A 21,164-nucleotide genomic window follows, 5' to 3' on the forward strand; every position below is an offset into this window, starting at 1 on the left:
AAATCTGTCTCTTCTTCACCCTACACCATATAGGAATAAATAACACAAGAATTAAAGGGATGTCTCGGTTAGCCAAAAATTATTGTGCAGGTACAGTCACTCTAACTGGCAGCCCTTGCACCTTAAGAACCTGATTACACTCTTGCCAACCAGACCTTACAGCACCAACCTGCATATACTCTTACCCAGGAAGGGCAAAAAGGAAATTACAGATGATTACCTTGGAAGGAACAGCCACTGCTGCAGACACCAGAGGAACGAGAGGCTGGGGAAGGAGCAGAAGAAGCATGATAGATGGAGCAGCACAATCACATCTGGTCCAAGTTATGGCTGATCAGCACTCAGGGACTGGGAGCTCGCCAGGAACAGCCGCCGTCTTGGTACATTGCAAGCATCACACTCCAATTTAATTAAAAAGTTATGCTTTGTCTAATAGGCTGCACGGCCAACTTAATCCATAAACACAGAGCTATCCTGCTCCCACAGTTCCAGTGCTAACTCATACCGAATTTTAGATTGTTCCTTAGAATATTAGAGCTTGGATTCTGTATTTTCCCCTTTTTTCAGTAATGTCATCTCAGTCAGTATATGAGGTTAATTTTGCTTAGACTGATTAATGACCATAGAAAGTTCCTTATGTCAAATACATATCAGCCTTGCCTTTTGTCATTAACCCACAGTTGTAAGCAGCATAAAAATACCTTTCCAAATCTTAGCTATACTTGATGCACTTAGCAACTTAACTAAAACTGCTTCCTCTTTCCTAAAATCCTTTTGTGTTGGCATGATTTTCCTAGTAAGTTGCCAGTTTTCTCTTTAATCAAATTAAGACCATTATTTATCTGGATTGCTCATTAACATGATGCTACCGTATCAGACAGAAAAACATTTGATTGACTTCCCACCCAGGAAGCAGCTTACTGAAATATGTATAATACTTCATTAGGAATGGGCCACTGTGGCATAAACAAGCATAGCATTTTAACTGCTCTACGGTAATAAATTTGTTATTCTTTTGCTGGCTCTGCATTATACAATAGTGCCAGCAATAGTTGAGGGAGCATAGGTTCAATTTCTTGTCTGCCATTTCCCTCTTAAAGTCACAGAGCCTTTGCCAAAAGAAAAGGCCCATGTCCTTGAATAAACCTTGAGATACAATATCGAGGGGGCACAGGACACACTCGTTCACTGTCCCCTTTCACTGTAAGCCTGGACAAATGGGTAAATTTCAACTTCTTCCGTTGTCACATGTGTCCAGTCTTAAGGCTGGTACTTCCTAAATCTGATTTTTTTCTTTTTTTAGTTCTCATGAAGATTCATAAGTATTTTATGCACATTTCTTATAACATGTGTATGTTCATTTATTATATTATATTGTTATATTAACATGCAGATTTTTGCAAGCATCTTTCCTAATATAATGCATTTTTAAACATTATCTTCCAGAAGATGAATATTTTTGTATACATTTGTTTTTTGTTTTGTTTTTTTTAAATTAGAGAACGGCACTGCAAAATTCAGAGGAGTGAGCATGTCATGTGGGGATCCTGTAAGGTAGAAGAAAATTAACAAGTGAACAGACAGAGTTCAAGAAGGGAAGGGGAGGTTGGTTGGTTGGTTGTTTTCAAAAGACTCATGCCTTGTCTTTTGCTCAGATGATTCTGTTGGCATGTAACTGATTGCAACAACTACTCACATACAGAACCCAGCAGCTGTCTGATTGATGGATAAGGCCAGAGTTTTCTTCCTTTCAGCTCTGCAGAACTGTAATCTGTGGGAGGAATACTTGGTGAGCCAGAACAAGTATATTACTTTAAACCTATATCTCAACATATTACTTTAAAGCTATATCTAACACTCATGTCATTTTATTCATTTTTATTCCCAAGTAGGTGCACAGTGGCCAACTTGGATCTTAAAAGCATCTCTATTTCCCACCCTCAGAGTCTTTCAATTGAAAAAAGAGAAATGTAGCTGCTAGACTGGACATGTACATGGTAGGCATGTCATTAATGGAACCAGGTGGAGCCAGGGATCAGACTAGATGGCCTGGGAGACCCCTTCTGACTCATTCTGTTTCTATGATTCTAGATTAAAGCAATGTCTGTTTTGGCCTTTATTAGTAAATACACAGAACTGAGGAAAGCAATCAGACACAGAACCAGGGTCTACTTAGATGGACTGTGCTTTGCACCAAACCTATAGAGGCACTCCAGGAAAGTATATTCTCATACAAACATCATTTGATGTGGTCAATGAATTCCAATATCTGGCTGAGAGCTCAGTCATGCAGGTACTCTAGAATAGTATCTATGCATGTCCAATGGCTTCACAAAAGATCCAAAATGCACCCAAAGATGTGCATTTCCCTGTCCCCAATTGAAATATCAAAATTTGAAATTGTATTTTGAAGTTGAAATCAGAGTTTGCCCCCAAATTAAGCTGCTTTTTCAATGTTCCTCAAACCTAATGCTATTAGATCTGTAACATATATTTAAATGTGAATTTCAGGGACAAATTCCTATTTCTCTAGCTTATTTTCATATTATATTTACAAGAAACCATCTTTTAATCGGTCAAATAAATAGTAGCTTTAACTGTTACCACCTTATTTTGCTCCAAATGAGTTCCTGTCTAGAAAACAAAATCATAGATGGAATGCATCCTATTGATTTCTTAATATTCTGTGGCTACTGTATAGTGAAAGGAAGACTTTGTAGATGAAATTAATTCGTATTCCTTCCATTTCATGAACTATTCAAATCAACTAACAATATAAAATGCATCAAAACTATAATAAGAATAGGCAAACAATGACAGGCATAATTTAAAACAATAGCAACAACTAATTTCAAAAGTTATAACAGAGAGCAGGTGCATCACATTACAGAACCTATTCAACTAGTAATTGTGTCAAAATGGGGGAGGGGGTTGCTTTTTTTACTGGCTGCTGAAATGGAGTTGTTGGGAAGGTATTCCAGACCTTGGTGCCACAGTACAGAAGACCCTGTAATTCCTGAGCCTGTGGTGTGTGATTGATGGCAAAAGGACCTGAAGAGGGAAGGCCAATCAGCATAGCACCAGCAAATGACATCCGTGGGCACCTGCCAAGAGCCCCCTTTTGCTAATGTCATTTCCTAAGACCAGCTTGCCTGGCATTCTTAAATGAACTGTAGCCAGAATTGTAGGATAGCCAGATGTCCCATTTGAACAGTCCTTTATTTGAAAGTCCTCTGTTTCTGGGGGAGAGAACTTCAGCAAAGCCTAGAGACATTTTTACCCTCCAAATACCCCTCCTTCAACCACACTGGCTAATTTATTAATGACAAAAGACAGGAAAAATGGGCCTTTTGCCCCAGCGATCGGCAGCAAAACACTACTAAAACAGTGCTATCTTGTGAACAAATGTGCTCTTTCATGCTTCACATTATTTATAGAGCTTTTTAGTTCTAGCCTATAGGTTAAAAATTTATGTATTCATTTAAAACATTTTTACCTCATCTTTATCCAAAACGAGTCTCAAGACAGCTCTCAAATCAATAACAGCACATTCAAAATACAGAATAAAAATTTCAATTAAAGATCCCATCAACCCTTACAGTACTGGGACAATAAAAAGAGTTTGGCTTGGCACCAAAACAGTAAAGCATTGGTGCCAGGCTCCCTTCTTTGGGAAGAAAATTCCAGAGCCAGGGTGCCACCACAGAAAAGGCTTTCCCCAGGTAGCCACTCTTCTAAGCCCCTTCAGGGAGGGCTCCTGAAGAAGGACCTCAGTAGAAGATCTTAAAATTCAGGCAGGTGTATATGGAAGGAGACATTCTTTCAGATAACCAGGCCCTAAACTGTTTAGGGCTTTATATGTCAAAGCTAACACCTTAAATTGCACAAATTGGCTGATCTTAGGCACATTCCTCCCCTGCCACACACACAGATTTCAGCCTATTTTAAAGGCAGAGGTCTACAAGCAGACTTAGCTCACACCATAGCAAGTTGGCACCAGCAAAAAGCTGGAGAACTGCAAGCCAGGGAACCAAATCATGAAAATCCACTGGATTTTCACCCCGCTATCAGATTCCTCGCACATCCCAAGTGTACATCAAAGGGAAGCTGTCACCATCTTCCCTTTTCAGTAGAGAGCCTCACAATGTGGAGAACTGGTAAGCGAACAAGCAGAGGAAAGATGCCCGTTGTGTACCCAGGGAGGTTCCTCAGAGGACCCAGTGGTGCCAGGGCCTCCGTAAACTGCCCTTCACCTTGCCATTCAGAGGCAAGTTCCCCTGTGATGTGGCCATACAAAGGTATCATTATCATTAAACCTTCCTTCCCTCTAGATGGTTGGGACTTCAGCTCCCACAAGACCCGGCCAGTATGTGTTATAATCAGGAACACAAGGAATCTTCCAAAACATCTGGGGAACACCAGCTCTGCCTTCAAAGATCAAACCTAGCTTTTCAGATTGTGGCTGGAAGTGTATATTTTATCAGCAATGTTGATATAATATTGGATTTATACAACCCAGCCACAATCTCTTGGCAGCTGCATTTTGTTCCAGCTGGCATTTCCAAGGGAGTCTCAGTTCTGGAGCAAGAACTCCAGAATGCGCAGGATCATGAAGGCCTGAGGTCCACCATGGCTTGAGGTCTCAGTGATTCACCCTGGCTCGCTGCTCCCACCCAGGCTTCTGCCTAGTGCAGAGAGTCTACCCTGAAAGCCCTCTGTGCTTTAAACTAATTCAGACCACATCTCTTTCCTTGATAACCTAAGCTATCAAAGCTGCTTTAACCAGAACATGAGTTTTATGGCTTTTGACTTGGCTTTACAAGTGGCTACCTAATAACTCCTCTTAGGAGATGATAAATTCCTAGTAAAATCCTAGTAAAATCCTACTAATCATTAATAATGATCTGTGCCCAGTACTAATAAATTCCATGAAGTACAAGGAAGAGGACTCCAAGGAAGAATATTGGATTTCACCAAACTAGAATACTGGTCAGCAACAAAAGGAAAATCCAATCTAAATCAAATAAAATGTTCACAGTATGTCAAATAAATCCTTTTTGGGCACATTAAGTCTTGTGCAGTAGGATATCAACAGAGATAAATTCAATCCAGTATAAATAATGCACCAGCAAGCATGTATCTGGCTAGAACGAGGGAACAGTCCAGTAGCTAGTCACGTATTAAGGAGGCAGAGTAAGAAAAACTGATTCTATAAAAAGTGAGTTCGGAGTAAAAGAGTTGTTAACCTTCAAAATCTGTTTGAGTGATTGTGCTCTTGGACTCATTCCAGGCTGTGCTGCTGCTTCTAGAATTCCATCTTGCTTTTGATGCTACTGGATGGAAACAAAAAGGCAGCAATTCTCCCCCCACCCCCACCCCCCAAATCCATTTCCAGTTTTCCTACCAGCAGTGGGTGTTCCACATTTCAGACATAAGGAGCACTTGGAAGTACAACTTCTCTGTACTCTTCCTAGCAAGCGCCTCTTCCTCCTTCTCATCATCAGTATTCTGTAACTATCTACCCACCTCAGAGGAACGCAGAGTGGCATACATGTTACTCCCATAACAACATCCCTGCAAGGTAGGCTAAGGTGGCTAAGCCAAAGTCATCACATCATCTTCATGGATGAGTAAGGAGTTGAAACCAGATCTCTCTTACCTTTGACTATCTAACCACTATGCCCTCTGTGTCTACAGTGAGGAATGGAGACAACTCACTGCCAACGCCAGAATTGGGAAATGTGACTTGGCGCTGCTTCTAGTGCTCTGGGCAGATTTTGTGGATCCACCCCTACTTCTTGCCACAGCACATGGTCTGCTGTCTTTTAGCACTGCAGCCTCTGACCTTCTTTCTAACATGTTGGTGTGTGTTTTCCTCTGAAAGTTCTCATGGGGAGAATACTCTACCGGAATATTAGTAGTATTAGTAGTCATCATTGTAGTGCATTTATATCATGCCTTCCCCCTCTTGCGAGGACCCCAAGGCAGCTTGCATAGTTCCATGTTAACCTCCAACAGCAACCTTGTGCGATAGGCTAAGAGTGAGTGACCAGCCCAAAGCCTCCCAGTGAGCTCCATGGTCAAACAGGGACGAGAACCCAGGTCTTCCAGCTCCTCAGTCCAGCCCTAACCCCACCACACCAGTTCTCAAAAGGCAAATTAGGATGTAATTCTATGCATATTTTGACCAAAAAAAAATGCAGTTCCCAAAATTGCAGTGCCAGCTACATCCAAACATGCATAGGATTGCACCCTTACTATTGTTTCTTGGTTGGTTGGTTGGTTGGTTGGTTGGTTGATTTGTGAAAGAAAGAAATATGGAAAATGTCTAACCAAATCATACTAGGAACCATGGGTAGTTCTTCAGCCCTAAAACCCAGCTTTTGGGGACCATTCAGATTAGGAAATCTACACTACAAGACTATCATATATTCTGAAAGGACTAGGTTCAAATCTTTGATCTAGCAGTTTTGCAGTACTATATTTTTAAAAAATATATTACTTTAAAATCACTCATTCTGAAACATACAATGCTGCACAGAAGTTTTGCCTATGTAATATTTTCCAAAATTCTGGAAAATATGGAAAGTGGAAAAATATGGAGATGTTTTCAAATAATGTTCTTAAATTATAAAACTGTAACTGTGCAGGGGAATGGGGGCAAGGCCAAAGTTGGGTACTAACTTTATTAGGGTGAAACAAAATGCTTCAAAAATCATATAACTTGTGTGCATACAAGTTATGCAGAACCCTTTAACAGGTTTGGCAGTGCCAAATACAGCAATCCTGGTTTTGCCTGCTGTGGTTTTCCATGGCCACTGATTCTGCCCCTGTTCCCCCAGGCCATATCCCTGGACGTTCTTCTTCTAAGGGTAGACAGCAGCCTGACATCACTGTCTTGCCCGCCAAGCATCTGGCTTTGAAATACCTGACAATCTGGCATAGCAGTGCCAATTCTGTGCATATGGGTACATCGAGGAAGCATGAGAGTGGTCAAAGCATTTTCAAACAATACATCTTTGTTTGGGTGTCTTCCCTTCTGCTTGATGGGTTTCTACATATTTTCTGCTCTGTTTAGATGTAGCCTGCTTTTGAAGTGCAGGCTACATCTAAAAGCATACCTGCTTTTGACTTGGTCTGGAGAGCTATTAGAATCAGAAATGGGCTGGAGAGGTTAAGCTAGAAGGGGCTTTGTTTGTCTTTCTGTTCATTCTAAAGGTTGTTTTACTGTATTTTTTCTTGCTTTTGTTTACTTGTGAATCATGATGGCCTATGCCATAAAAGATGTTTATACATCATATGTCATACTTTGGTCAGCTCTGTTTAAGTATTTCCAGTTCAGCTCTTTGTAATCAAAGAGCTGATATTAACTGGAGACACTTTTCTCTCGGCAGTAATTCAATCTATTCTCATCTATCTTAAGGTCAGATATAGGTCAGAACATTTAACCACTGTTCCTGTAAAAATCAGCACCCGTTTTACCTGTGGATTTCTCCATGGTGTCATGATGATTACAGCTAGTCCTTTTGAACAATCTGCTGCTACTGGTATTTTGAACCTGTACCTTAGATAATATTCAGCAGCCAGAGTTCAAAATGAAGCTACCATCCTATTCCTCATTAACAGCATAATCATATAATGCTTTAGTTCTAGTCCTTCCTGTTTTGTGATGATAGAGTAATCTAGATTAAAACTGGCAAAGCATGGATCTCATCATAAAATATATGTTCTACCTAACACAAACAATGTTTAAAGAGATACGGGCAATGGGTGCCATGTAAATATATAGAGCAGGTGTTACTCTCAATTTTAAAAAAAGATAATCCATCTATTATAGTACAAATATAATGAATGTCATAACCAAAAACACTCAATGAAGCTAGACTTCTACCAAACAGCCCGCTCACCAGCAAAATATAACACTAATCATATAGGAGAATTGTAGTTATTTAAACAAAGCTTCTGTAAGATTGTAGCAGCTGCTGCTCGTAATTACACAGTGGTGATTGTTACTAGACTGTTGTAGAGTTGTTGCCAATACCTAACATAATTGCTAATGTCGCTAATAGAGATGTATTTTTTTACACAGTGTTATAACTGAGGTATACAACACTGTAGTAAAAAGGTGCTTGTATATGTAAGCTAAAGAATTTTATAATCTTACTTTCAGCCCTCTTTTAGCATTGCCCAACAGCTTCTGTGGTTATAAGTAAGCTTAATGGAACTCTGTAAAAAACCCAAATGAATCCTTTGCCATATTTGGTTGAAATAAGACAGGCAGGGGAATGAAATGCTGCTTACGAGCCTGAACACACTTTGGACTGTTGCCTTCTCTTAGGTATGCTGCATTTGAGATGCTACACTTCTGTGGTATCTTTTGAAGTTTTGAAGCAGGAGTGCTGAAGTTAGGGCACAGAGTGCTCATTATCCTTCATACGTCCCAAATATAAAAGTGAGCGAGTGTTTCTACAGCATACTGTGAATTACAAAGCAGACAGGAATGGGAAGGTGCATGAGTGGTTTATGGCAACGTGGGAAGGCAGAACAAGCGCAGCACGGGTTAGCGGGAACCGTGTCCCACACGAGCCCCGGTCGATGAGATCACCGTCGGCCAGGATCTGGCTGCCGTTCGCCGGGGACGTGTCCACGGTGCCACGGACTCCTGCCCCCTTTGCTCTCAGGCACACCTTGTCCAGGAGACCCAGTGCCAGCAAACATCACAGCGCCTGCTCTTTCCGATTTGCTGAAGTCATTACTCTCTCTTCCCTTCTCTGTAAAATGCTGGGGGTACATAGCAAGCTTTTTATCGTATTGCCAGTGAAATGGTGCACAGGGACTGGCCAAGGGGATGTATTAATTATGCCAGAACTGGCTGTCAGTCCATCTCCAGGCCTGAATCAAAGTCTAAAGGACCGTCTGCACTCATAGATACCTACCCGCCCCCTCATATCAGCTCAGGAGGCCCTTCTGTGAGAACCACCCCTCAGGGAGATGAGGGGGTGGCAACTAGGCCTTTTCTGCTGCTGCTCCCCATCCCTGGAACTCCCTTCCTAGGGATTTTTGCCTGGCGCCATCTCTAATTTCCTTTCGGTGCCAGGCGAAGATATACCTTTTAAGGATTTTTTTAAATATTTAGCCAGCATGCTGTGGCCCTTTTAAATTGCTTTTATAGATGTTTAATTCATTAGGTTTCAATTGGTTTTAATGTGTTTTACTCTGTTAATAAGAGTCACGGCCTTAAACAGCTTGGTTCCCTGAAGGCTCGTCTGCTCCCATGTGTTCACGCCCGGTTACCGTCAGTGGTCTTCCTCCGGGAGCTCCCACCAAAAAGAGTGAGGTGGGTGAACACTACGAGGAAGGCCTTTCCCGTTGCGGCATCCCAGTTGTGCAGTGTGCTTCCCAGAGAGGCTCACCTGGCACCTGACATGCATTTTCTCCAGTAGCAGGTGAGGACCTTTTTCGCAGGCATTTTCATCATAAGAACATAAGCAGAGCCATGAAGGATCAGACCAAAGGTCCATGCAGTCCAGCACTCTGTACACAGGGTGGCAAACAGCTGCCCAAGCGACCCCTCAAGCAGGATGGGGGCAAGGCCTCCTCTTGGCCAGTGCCTCAGCAACTGCTGCACGCAGGTGCGCCACCGAGGAGGAAGCACTCAGCCTGCAAGTCTAACAGCCACTGAGAGCCCCCTCTTCCATAAATCTGCCCATTTTTGATCATAATGTTATACTTTAGTTTTAAACTTTAAACTGTAGATTGTGCTGTATTTTATGCTGTAATTTAATCACTGTTACCTGTCCAGAAAACTTGGGCTGTTAGGCAGTATCATTACCATACAATATAATAAAGAATACATAATTGCTACCTTTCTGTGATGCCCTTTGTGGTTTTAAAGCAGGAGTGCTTACGTTCAGGCCAGGGGACCAAATCCGACCCCCCCAGGGCTCCCCAGATGGCTATGTTCTTCCCTGCCAGCCCCGTCCCTCACTTTCCCCCAGACTACCAACTACCAAAGAATTTAATGATTGACTGGTCTGTTCATATACCTAAGGTGCAATTTCTCCTGCAGTACAAGAATGCTTTTGTCATCATGTATTGTTATTTTTAATACGCTTTTTAATGTGTGGGAGGTGTGTTTTATGCTACCAATTATCTCTATTTACCATTGCTTTTAATGATGAAATTGCCTTTATGTAACCATTTTTGTGAAAAAATGCTGTTCATCTCCTTGCTTCTCAAGAATGTAGGTAACTGTTGTGCAAGGGAACTGACATCCCAAATAATAGGAATCACTTTTATCAACACTGGGATTTTCTGCACCTTCAATCCTTATACACGATTAAAGATTTTGTTCCTTAGTTTTCACCCAACACCACACACCATTGCATAATTTCTGGTGTCTGGGGTTTGGACCCTCAGACCCACAGGCTAAATCCAGTTTGCTTGGAGTCCTTAAACTTTCCCCCAGAAAGCCATGCCCACCTTTCCTGGTTCAGCCCCATTCCTCCACCCACCAAGGGTCTTCTCTTTCCCCAGCTTTGTGCAGGTTCTTGCCAACATTTCTACAGTTTCAGGTGCAATCCAGTGGGGATACCTGCAGGCCTCTAAATTTGGAAGGCTACAGGCTTCCTTCGCAGGATGGGAAGAGTGTGGCAGTGATTTTAGCATCCTCCAACTCTCACCACACAAGTTTCCTAGACTCGGATGGAGAGGAAAGGGATTTTCTTCCCTCACTGCCTCTGTCCCCCCACCACCACCCCCATTCCTTCTCCAAGCTTGGTTTTATGAACTTGGGGAAGCAGATGACATGGACCTGAACAGGGACAGCCTGGTTTCAGTAATCTGCACTCTGGTAATCCCTGAGTTCAGTTGCTGCCATACACTCTATATGGGGCTACTCTTAAAGACTGTTCACCAGCTGCACCTTGTGCAGTGCAGCATCCAGACTAAAAAATGGGATCTGTGGGTCTGAACATAGAAGAACAGTTCTGGTTCACCTATGCATTTCTTGGCCATCTATGTTCTCCCAAGCCAATTCAAGGTGCTCATTTTAACCCTCACATGGCTTGGGATCACGCTACTCACCTTTTCCAGCCACAATTTGCCTGGACTCTGCAGTCAACATCCAGGGTCTCCCACCAGGTGCCTACTCTAAAGGATGCTCAGAGGGAAGTTAGAAGGAGGACATCCTTCTCAGTGCTAAGGCATTTAAAGAAATAGAATCATGGAACAGTAGAGTTGGAAGGGCCTATCAGGCCATAGAGTCCAACTCCCTGCTCCAAATTCAAGCATTCCTGGAAAATGGCTATCCAACTGCCTCTTAAATGCCTCCTTTGTGGGAGAACCCACCGCCTCCCTAGGTAATCGGTTCCATTGCGGTACTGCTCTGATAGAACATCTGCAAATCCATCTGCAAATATGATCAGTATTCCCTGCATCTACTTGTCCAATTCATTAATAGAAATAGTAAAGAGCACAGTCCCAGGACTAAGCCCTGCCCTACTCCACTCATTATATCTCCCCAGACCAAGAAGGTACTGCTCATGAGCACTTTTTGACTTTGTATCCAAGTGTCCCTTCGCACCTAATTTTGTCAGGAGGGTCGTAGAACTTCTTTTGTGAGAAGACTGAGCCAAAGTAGGAATTGGGCACTTTGGCCTTTTCTTCATCCTCTGTTATCAATCCGTCCTCCTCTTTGAGGAGCTGAACTATTTCTTTTCTCAGCACAAGGACGTTCCAAGTTTTTCAGGAGCATCTCCAGTGTTTCCCAGTATCATACGTGGTTTTAGCTGCTTTTAATTTGTTTCAAAATGTTGTGTCTGACTGTATTCTTTTATGATCTGCTGTACACTGCCTGGGGAGCATCAACTCCTGGGTGGTATAGAAATGAAATCAACAGTAACGGTGACAACAACAATCACAGTAACAACAACTGGTTGGCCACAGTGGGAAACAGAATGCCAACTAGGTGATCCAGCAGGGCATCCCTGGGTAAATTATCCAGTGCAGTAACAACAACAGCCCCTTACTTGCCCCCATGGTTCTAATCCTGAGGTCTATTGTACTTGTAAGACGAGGCTGGGATATTGGAAGGGCACTGCCATGTCAGCACAATCGGACAGAGCAGGGCACACAAATGTTTCGATTGCACATTTCAAAATACTGATGCCGGCCTGCGTCTTTGTGAGACAAGGTTAAAAATATGGATGATAAATACATAATCCTCCTAAAGCAAATGGGCAGAACATCCTCCGAGTAAACAGAGTTGCCAGAAATATCCAAAGGTTGACACTGACTTGATTACATGACGTCTAGAAAGTATAGGTTCTTCAAGCAGAGCTGTATATTTATTTATAGTAATAAAGTTGTTTTGTCCTTTGTTATCAGCATTCAGGATTGCCTGAGCTTTTGGGAATACGTTAATTTTAGTGCACCCAGGCAGGAGGCCTGAAGTCTCTGAACTGTGAAATAAGATTTCATTAACTAAGGGAAGAAGCACTCGCTCTTATTCTTGCTGAATTGTCTCCTGAGCTACCATAAATAGCTCTTCTTATATCTTTTGCTTATTTTCGTAGTTCAGTCTTTGATGGTTAAACAGATGAATAAGAAGGACATGTGCTTGCGTAATAAAGAAAAGTTGATAGTAACAGTAGGCTGAAGATCTTGAGTCATTACCTGCAATGTATAGCCATATGAGTAAGTGGCATCATTGATGATGAGCTACCAACTGATGAATAGGTAAATAGAAAATTGTGCTCTACTTCTAGAAAACTGAATAGAGATTTCTGCTCCTTTATGCCTTTAACAGTAGCTTAATCTCACCATTTAAGCAAGTAGCAATGATGATCCCTTTGCCATGAAAAGCTTTACCTGTGATTTTTGCAGACCAAGCTGCTGTTCAAGGCATGAGAGTAAGCCAGGCTGCCACCCCTGGAACAGAGATTTTCTGGTCAGGTGGCAATCTGAAAGGTGTGAGGGCTGGTGCAGTACATTTCCAAAATCTGTCTTCCAATTTCCTGAGAGTTTTCTTCCACTATAAAAAGAGCTGCTATTTTTCTGGGGTGAGTGCAGTGGTGTTAATTTCTGTTGGCATTGTTGAGCTTACTTTATTGCTAGGTGGCCAAGAGTATTGTGTTCCTTTCTTCTTTTTATTACAGGTTTCTCCATAGTTCTGCCACACCTTGAGCTGTCCATACCTCTTGATCTGAAAAGGGCCCGTGGGAACAGTTGACTTTCTGTGTCTCCCCCTGGGCTTTAACTGAGGTGTGGGAAGCCCAGGAGGCTGACCACCAGCGTGATCATTGCGAAGGGCTCACAATAAACCATGGCCTGCTCACTTACTTCAGAGCAACATCGCTGCAGCCTGCCTGCAAGAATGCCGCCGATTTTTTCATCTCTTTTAAAAGGAAAATCCACTGCAATTTGAGTGACACTGTTACTCTTATTGTTGGCTCTGTGTTCTTAGGTCCCCTCAAACTGTTTTAATGCAAAGGTCTCATCCTAGTAAATTCAGCCTATCCTTCCTCAAAAGAATTCAGAGCAGGAATTTTACTTTATACCAACTCTGTAATTTAGGCTTGGCTGAAAGTAATCTTCGAAAAATAGGATGAAAAAGTTGATTTAAAACAACTCTATGAACTCCCTTGCTCTGTCTCTTCCTTTCCTCCTATATTTATATATCTTGTGCGGCATCTACTTTATAAACACCACATCATTTATTATAAAGTAGCTCTCTTTTGTAGGATAAATGAGTGGAATAAAGCAGTGAAATAGAAGAGCCCTGAAAAATACTGTTTACTAATTACTAGTTGTATAATAATCTGAAGAAAAGCTGCAGTTTAATTACTTGTTTGTAACCAGTTGCAGAAAAAATCTGAAGAATGTGAAGGTTTTGTTTTTGTTTCTAATACCCATGGAAATTGTAATCCTTTTATACCCTCACTCCTTAATTGACTAAGCCAACCTTATTTATATATTGGCTATATTTAGATTATGCCTATAAGGTAATCGCGATGGGGGACAAAGTCTCATTTGATTTCTCCTTCATGCACATGCTTTCTTCTCTTCCTTGTAGCTCCAGGAAACAACAATGTAAAATAGACCCCAATAGTGGCCTGCTGTAGCTCTGGGTCAATGTCATGCTAGCAAGATATTTTTACAGAACCTTGCCAGTGCGGGGTTTTTTCCTCTTTTCTGATCTTAGGCCCTACTTGCAGCTCTGCTAGAATTTTATCCCAGCCTCATCTATAGTAACTCACAGCTGTGGTTCTGTCACAGGGCTACTGCCAAACCATCTAGTCTGATTTACTTAAAATGCTTTTATCCAGCCTTTGGCTCAGGGCAACTTGCCACGTAAGCTAAAACAATGCAATGCAATGCGCACTCAGTAAAATAACGTGGGAGCAGGTCCAACACTTTGCAAACAGAGGGGCTCCTTTATTCCAAGCACATCACGTTCAGTAGCAGCTCTCCTGTGGTAGCAGCTTCCTAGTGTTTCAGATGGGAGTCTTCCCAACCCTGGAAATGCCAGGATGCATCTTGGGATCGTTTGCAGGCAAGCCGAAGAACAACAGGCTGAAACAACAGAGGAAGAATGGGAAGCTACCTGAACAAAAAGAACTGAACATCCCATTAAATCCCTGAGTTGTGTTTCTAATGAAGCAAAAAGGAACAGGACAGACTGGCAGGAGTAATGCATAAATAATAAAACAAGTCACTGGAAAAACTTTTGGTATAAGATTATTTATTTAGACTTTTAGCCCACGCAGAAGCTCAAGATGTATTATAGGTCTGCAGTCATTAAGACTAGGATAGTCGCATAGGGCTGCATTGTGGTAACAATCTCCTCTTTTAACTAATTTATTAATTATTGGGATTCATATAAATGTGCAAATTACCAGGAGGGGATATGATAGAAGTTATAACTTAATACAAAACATCTTTAGTTTTTTGATGACTGAAAAAGCAACCATGTCACTGAAGGAAAGACCATCTTGATTTTTTTAGATTCCTTACAATTCAATCCTATACACATCTACTCAGAAATAAGCCCCAGTGAGTTCAGTGAAACTTTCTGCCAGGTAAGCATAATTACCGCCTCATTACAGGAACCAACCAGAGTCAATATATAAGTTGGCCTGTTCCTTCTGGGTTCCATCTCCTGCTCTGGACAACAGCCCAGGTGAGAAGGCATAGCATGGGACAGGCAACTGAAGCACAAGTAGTTTGGTAGCCATAGATATGAGCCCAGGATATGTTGTGAGTTCAGAAAGCCATCCTGAGAACTAACACTAGCATACAGTGACTAGAGGGGTTTTATGGCTGAGCCAGGAAAAGATTTCTGGAAGCTCTTCCTCTTCGGCTCTCTATCTGGGACAAGGTCATTTCCTACAGTTATCAGCTTCTTCTGGATTGTGAGGGTTTGGCTGGGGAAAGCAACCCAGAGTTTCAAGGCCTCTTCAAAGTCGGTGGGTAGTGGTGCCTCATAGGCATTGAGAGGACAAAATGTGGGTCCACCATGGAAGGTCCCACTTTTGCCTGGCAAAAGCAGTCCAGGGACAGTTTTTGACTTCTCCCTAGGGTTCTGCCACTGGGAAGCTCACTCTCATAGGGCTTTCAGTTCTAAGCAGTGACATAACTATGATTTTCCACTCAGATCTGCTAGGCTGTTTAAAATTGACCTCACCAAATAAAATTGGTCCTTACCTATTAGTCAAATAGTTACTTAACCCCATTCAATCAAGTTAAACCTTGCAGTTCTACTCAATAACTGTGTTTATTTATTATTTTTTTATTTATATCCTGCCTTTTTCCTACAAAGGGCTCAAGGCAGCTTACATCTTACATCTTCTCCCCCATCTTATCCCCACAAAAACAACCCTGTGAGGTAGGTTGGGCTGAGAGTCTGTGACTGGCCCAAAGTCACCCAGTTGGCTCCATGGCTGAGTGGGGACTAGAACCCAGATCGTCTGAGTCCCAGTCCCATGCTCTTCACCACCACACCACACTGGCTCTCCAGTGTTCACGCATAATGCTAAGCCATGGCTTATGTCAACCATGGTTTGTTGATTCAACCACACAGTGTATCAACTTGCTTTCCCTTATTCTAGTTTGTTTCTCTCCCACTCATTTTACCAGTTGTTGAAGTGGCTTCATTTTCCAGCCATGTTTGTCAGGCAAAGTAGTAGGTGGGTTTCAAGGTGGACAGCAACCTAGACAAGCCACAGACAAACCACAGTTCTGGGTTCAGACATCATAACGCACCATAATTTAAACAAACCAGACTTTGTAAGCTGATGACAAATGATGACTTTTTTGGGCTTTGTTAGTAACATTGAACACCATGTTAGGACAGATTTACATGAACCTCAGCAAGGCTTAGTGTTAAGGTATGAACCAGACCACTAAGAAAATATATTTTGTGTACGCATTGAAGAGAGGGATCAATGTTCTTTTCTTTTTTCATAAATCTATAATGATGATATTTAGATAGAACGGACCACATATTTTATTCAGTCAAGTCAAATCTAGACAAGTTTGCCTTAATTCTCAGATGGGGAACTAATCTTGTTTCACCAAAGATGTCTATTTCTTTGATGTCTTCTCCTGAATTATCTAGAAATGAAAAGAAAATGTTAATGTTAAAGCTACAGTGCACGCTGACTTCTAGAAGCAGAATATTCTGCTATTTGAGGGCGGGGGTGGTTCTGAAAGAAAAACTTAGTTGTGTGACATGTGTCATGGGCAAAGACTTTGAAGCAGATGTGCTGATGCCAGGAACTCCAGCTTGTTTCACTGTGACAGACATCCTGCCTACTTGTAATGCAGTGACTTGGGGTTTTTTTCCCATGGATTCCCATCTTTAAGATGAGTTGCACTTTGCACACTGAAAAAAAAATCTAAGGAAATGTGTACATTTCTGCTATATGCACAAGCCCGAAGCCAGAAACTACATAGTTCACAGATCATGCTTTGTACAAATCATTCTAAATTTGCACAAGTTTCACACAAATATCCTCAGTGATTTTTTTAATGAACAAATTGTAGCCCATCTTAGAGATATGAATCTGTGAGCCAGACTATTTGCATAACAGTGAACTGATGCCAGTACGAAACTGGAATTCAGAATGCTAATCCACAGCTTCCTTACACATATCCAGTAACAGTGCTAGGCGATTAGCTCAAAATGGAAGATGCAGTCCTTAAGTTGCCATTTTTGAAAAGTGCATTAATGCTTGATATTTTGCTTTTCTGCAAAGGCAGAAAGCTCATTTCCAATAACAGAAGCTGATGCCCTTGAGAACTTGAGGGCACTGTTTCTGTGGTCCATGAAGCATGGCTATAAAAAAGGTTTAGTCACCTGACTCTAACCTGAGAATTTTGCTTTAGAGTTAACTTCATTATACAAATTATTAGTCTTCCTTTTCCCAAAAAACTCAGAAAATTTCTGTACGATGGAGCTAAATTTTTCAGGCTAAATAACGTTCTTCATTTCCAAATATAGTGTGCAAGTTATTTTGGGCAATGCAGGCAAGCTCAATTAACAGAGCTCAAACATCATGTGCCGTTATTGAATTACCAAAGCAACAAAATAATCAGGGCTGTAGGACCTTGCATATCCTTCACAAGTGAACTGCAGAAAGAGTACATTGCAGTAGTTGTCTTTTCAATGCAGTGGAGATGCCTGTCTGTAATGCATTTTTTCATAGGGGACCGTCATACGATTGCTTCTGGTTACCGGGATCTAATCCTGGAAGAGACAACTCTGCAGATGACCCTTGTCAAATGCAGAATCGGACCCAGCACCCCTTTTAGCAATCCTTTGGTTGGGGAAGAAATTATCAGGAGCAGCCAGAAATTTGAACTACGCCTCCATTAGGTCTGTGTAGGTCTGCATTAATAGATAACGCTTACATGCCTGTAAACCCACACGCCTGCTTATGGGCTTGTGCACAGAAGGCAGCTTCCTGAGCAGCTGGCGCAGCCTGCAAATTCAGTAATGCGTTGATGGATAGATGGCGTAGCTAAGTACATTCAGAAAACTATAACCTAAGTGCTCATGTCTAGTCAGATTGGGAATTGAAACCGTAATGGTTGCTGCGGCTGTAACTTTCCAGACTGCACTGCACCAAGCAAGCATTTCCTGTATGGAGCAATTTGTCTCTGGAGAAGGATAAAATATAGGATAGTATTTACAGCAACCCCAAGCCATCTTATAAAGTTGTTTTATGGAGAGCTGTCAGTGCAAATAGCACTTCAGTACACAAAGTGCTTGTGGTAATTTTATTATTTTTCCCCTCTCACTGGAAGGGATCACCCAGAGCTTCTGGTATCGGGGAATGAATCGATCAACAATCGATCTAACTGCTCTGAAAGCATCTGACAATGATAGGGTGAGACCAGATGACCACCATATGATATTGGGGCTGGTATGCTGGACGTGGACCAGGGAGATCCAGTTACAGAATCTGGCCCTTTGCTCTAATAACCACCACTCCATCTAGCCTACCTCACAGGGTTGTTATAAGGATAACATGAGAAGGGGAATTATAAATGTTGCCACGCCTCCTCGGAGGAAGATCTTGATACAATATGAGACGTAAATAGTCAAATTTCATGAAGGGCTTATTGAACACAGGGGCTTTTTTAACACAGTAAATGAGGGAGCATACGATTGGGCTACAGCTATTTCAAATATAATGCAGATGGTACATATTGAAAGTATTCCCCATAACAGTAAGGGTTGGGCTTTACACTCCTATTCAGTTTAAAACCCTTCTTTTTCTGGAGCTAGAAGTTCAGGACAAGGTTCAGGTGTCTATATTCCAGGGCCACCCTAGAGTAAGCACATTGTCCAGCAACAGCAGACCTCTCTAGCCAGAAGAGGGTAATTATTCCATTCATTTGAAGTGCCTAGAGCCCATTCAGGTGTGGTGCAACAAAGGTGCCATCTTGTGTATGGCAGAAGACAGGTCTGCAGCTCCCAGGATGCCCCATCCAGCCGTGCTGACTGGAGCATGCTAGGAGTTGTAGGCCTTTTCCCCTGTTGAAACCTGCCTTAATTCTCCTGATTCCCCTCCTAGGCAGGTGATTTGTAATCTCCTGACTCAGTCCTCCTTTATCCTAAAACATCCATTACAAGATGATGTCGCTTATAGTAAGTTTCATACAACAGAGAGAAACAGTGGCTTGTGAATGACCCACGCCGATTATGAAAGAGAATTCCTTGTTTGTTTGCAGAGGTGGTTACTGTGAGCAGACCTAAGTAGAATAACTACAGAATCTTTCTTTCTTTCTTTCTTTCTTTCTTTCTTTCTTTCTTTCTTTCTTCTTATTTATGCATGCATGCATGCATGCCCTCTCTGAGACAAAAGCCCAGAAAGCCTCATATGTCAGCTTGCATGGATGGCTGGGCCCATATAATCCCTTGTGTCCAAATAATTATGGGCCCATACAGTCCAATAACCAGGGCTAATTTTCATTTGTTCCAAATGTTCATTTTGATCCAATCCAAGATTTGGTTGAGGTTGTTTTTGGCTTGGATTTTCCCAGTAAATTGTAATGACAAAGAGTGGAATGTTTGGAGAAGAAATGCATGTTGCCATTTGCATACATGCTATCATCATCTTGGCCTCGGTCAATAAGTAATATAGATTTCAATTATCTGTATGGCTGTGAAATAGAAGGAGATCCCAAAGTGATGTCAGTGAAAGTATAAATTGCAAAGCTTTCAAATCTGTTAATATAAATATAATGAGGGAGCACATTTAAGTAGTAAAGTTTTTCCAGCAATCCATCTTGCTGACAATTTCTCAATAGAAAAGGTGTAATAACCTCAATTTGATACTGCAGATTGACAGTGACTGTCTTGAGCAAGTAAAGCAACAGGTTTTATTTTATTTGTGGTATTTGAATTGGTTGCTCAATAACCTGGTTCTCTGAGCAGCTTGCAAAAATAATTTTAAAAAACAAGCACACACTATTGTCCTTCCCAAAAAGCATTATGACACATAAATTACAGCCTAAAATATCTACCAGCAGAGAGGAATAAAATCGATTTCACAGCATTGCCCATACCAGATCAAAACCATGAATTAAAAATGGTCTTAAGCTTTGCCTTAAGGTCCTTACAGATGCACACACATGCATGCATGCATGCGCACGTGTGCACGTGCACGCACGCATGCACGCACACACACACACACACAGAGAATGAGAGAGAGAAGTGAAAATATATTTGGATGGCTAGTTTTCTCTTACTCATGGTTACACAAACAGCTAATCTGGATTTTGGTGGGCAAGGCACAGAAAGAGTTCATGCTATCCAGAGAGAAAGTGCTGGGCATTCCTGAACCTGGGAAGCAGAGGATTTAGGATCCCCACAGTGGGTGTTTTCAACTAAGTTTCCTTCTAGGAGCAAGACGCAGCAATCCCAATAAACTGAACTAAAATTCCAACATAGCCATTCATGATGAACAAAAGTCCGCTGTGACTTTTGCACACAGGTTTGCTTGATGCAAAGAGAGGAGGCAGTGGAGGGACAGCACAGTAATTATTCCAGCCTGTTTTCTACAGATGAAGGGCGGGACAGAATGCCCTGCCACATGTTAGGCTAACAAAGTCTTGGTTATGTGTCGGCAAGCAAAAGTGCTCCGGTCCTTCAGTGAAATCTGACTGTGTGCAATCTAGACATTTTGAAATGTGACTTCCAACATCTTTTTTACCCTGTAGCACACAAATTGATACGTTTATATTTCCCATAATAGGTACAATTCCGAAACAAGATTCCAAATTAAGTACAAGTTCCGCATCTGTTGTGCATGACTTAATTTTCTAAGGTCTCTCAACCCCCAAACCTGGACTTATACCAAGAACACACAAAATACTTCTGAGTATCTACAGAGTGAATTTATGAACTGAGCAAGTGCAGTTAACCAATCCATACTGGAATTTGGGAGAAATGACAGATGGTTCAGTTCTTGACACTAGATACCTCTTTCTTTAGAAATTACCGACTGAATAAAATAGGAAATCATGTTATTAAAAAGGTAGAGTCAGAGAATATGGAAGGTTTTCCACCAAATAAACAGCTGAATTAGTAGTACCAAAAATGTTTTAAAATCACATGTTTATATGTTACTTATCCGTGTTTCACACCTTCTAGC

At 41.7% G+C, this 21,164-nt stretch overlaps 1 protein-coding gene across 7 annotated transcripts in view; it reads left to right on the forward strand.

Annotated features, from left to right (window-relative positions):
• CADPS (calcium dependent secretion activator) overlaps positions 1-21,164 on the forward strand; it is a 386,101-nt gene that overhangs the window by 115,761 nt on the left and 249,176 nt on the right. The window lies entirely within an intron of this gene.

This window comes from Varanus komodoensis, unplaced genomic scaffold (genome assembly GCF_004798865.1).
Source record: "Varanus komodoensis strain SLA01 unplaced genomic scaffold, ASM479886v1 scaffold6_4, whole genome shotgun sequence".
Classification (NCBI taxonomy): domain Eukaryota; kingdom Metazoa; phylum Chordata; class Lepidosauria; order Squamata; family Varanidae; genus Varanus; species Varanus komodoensis.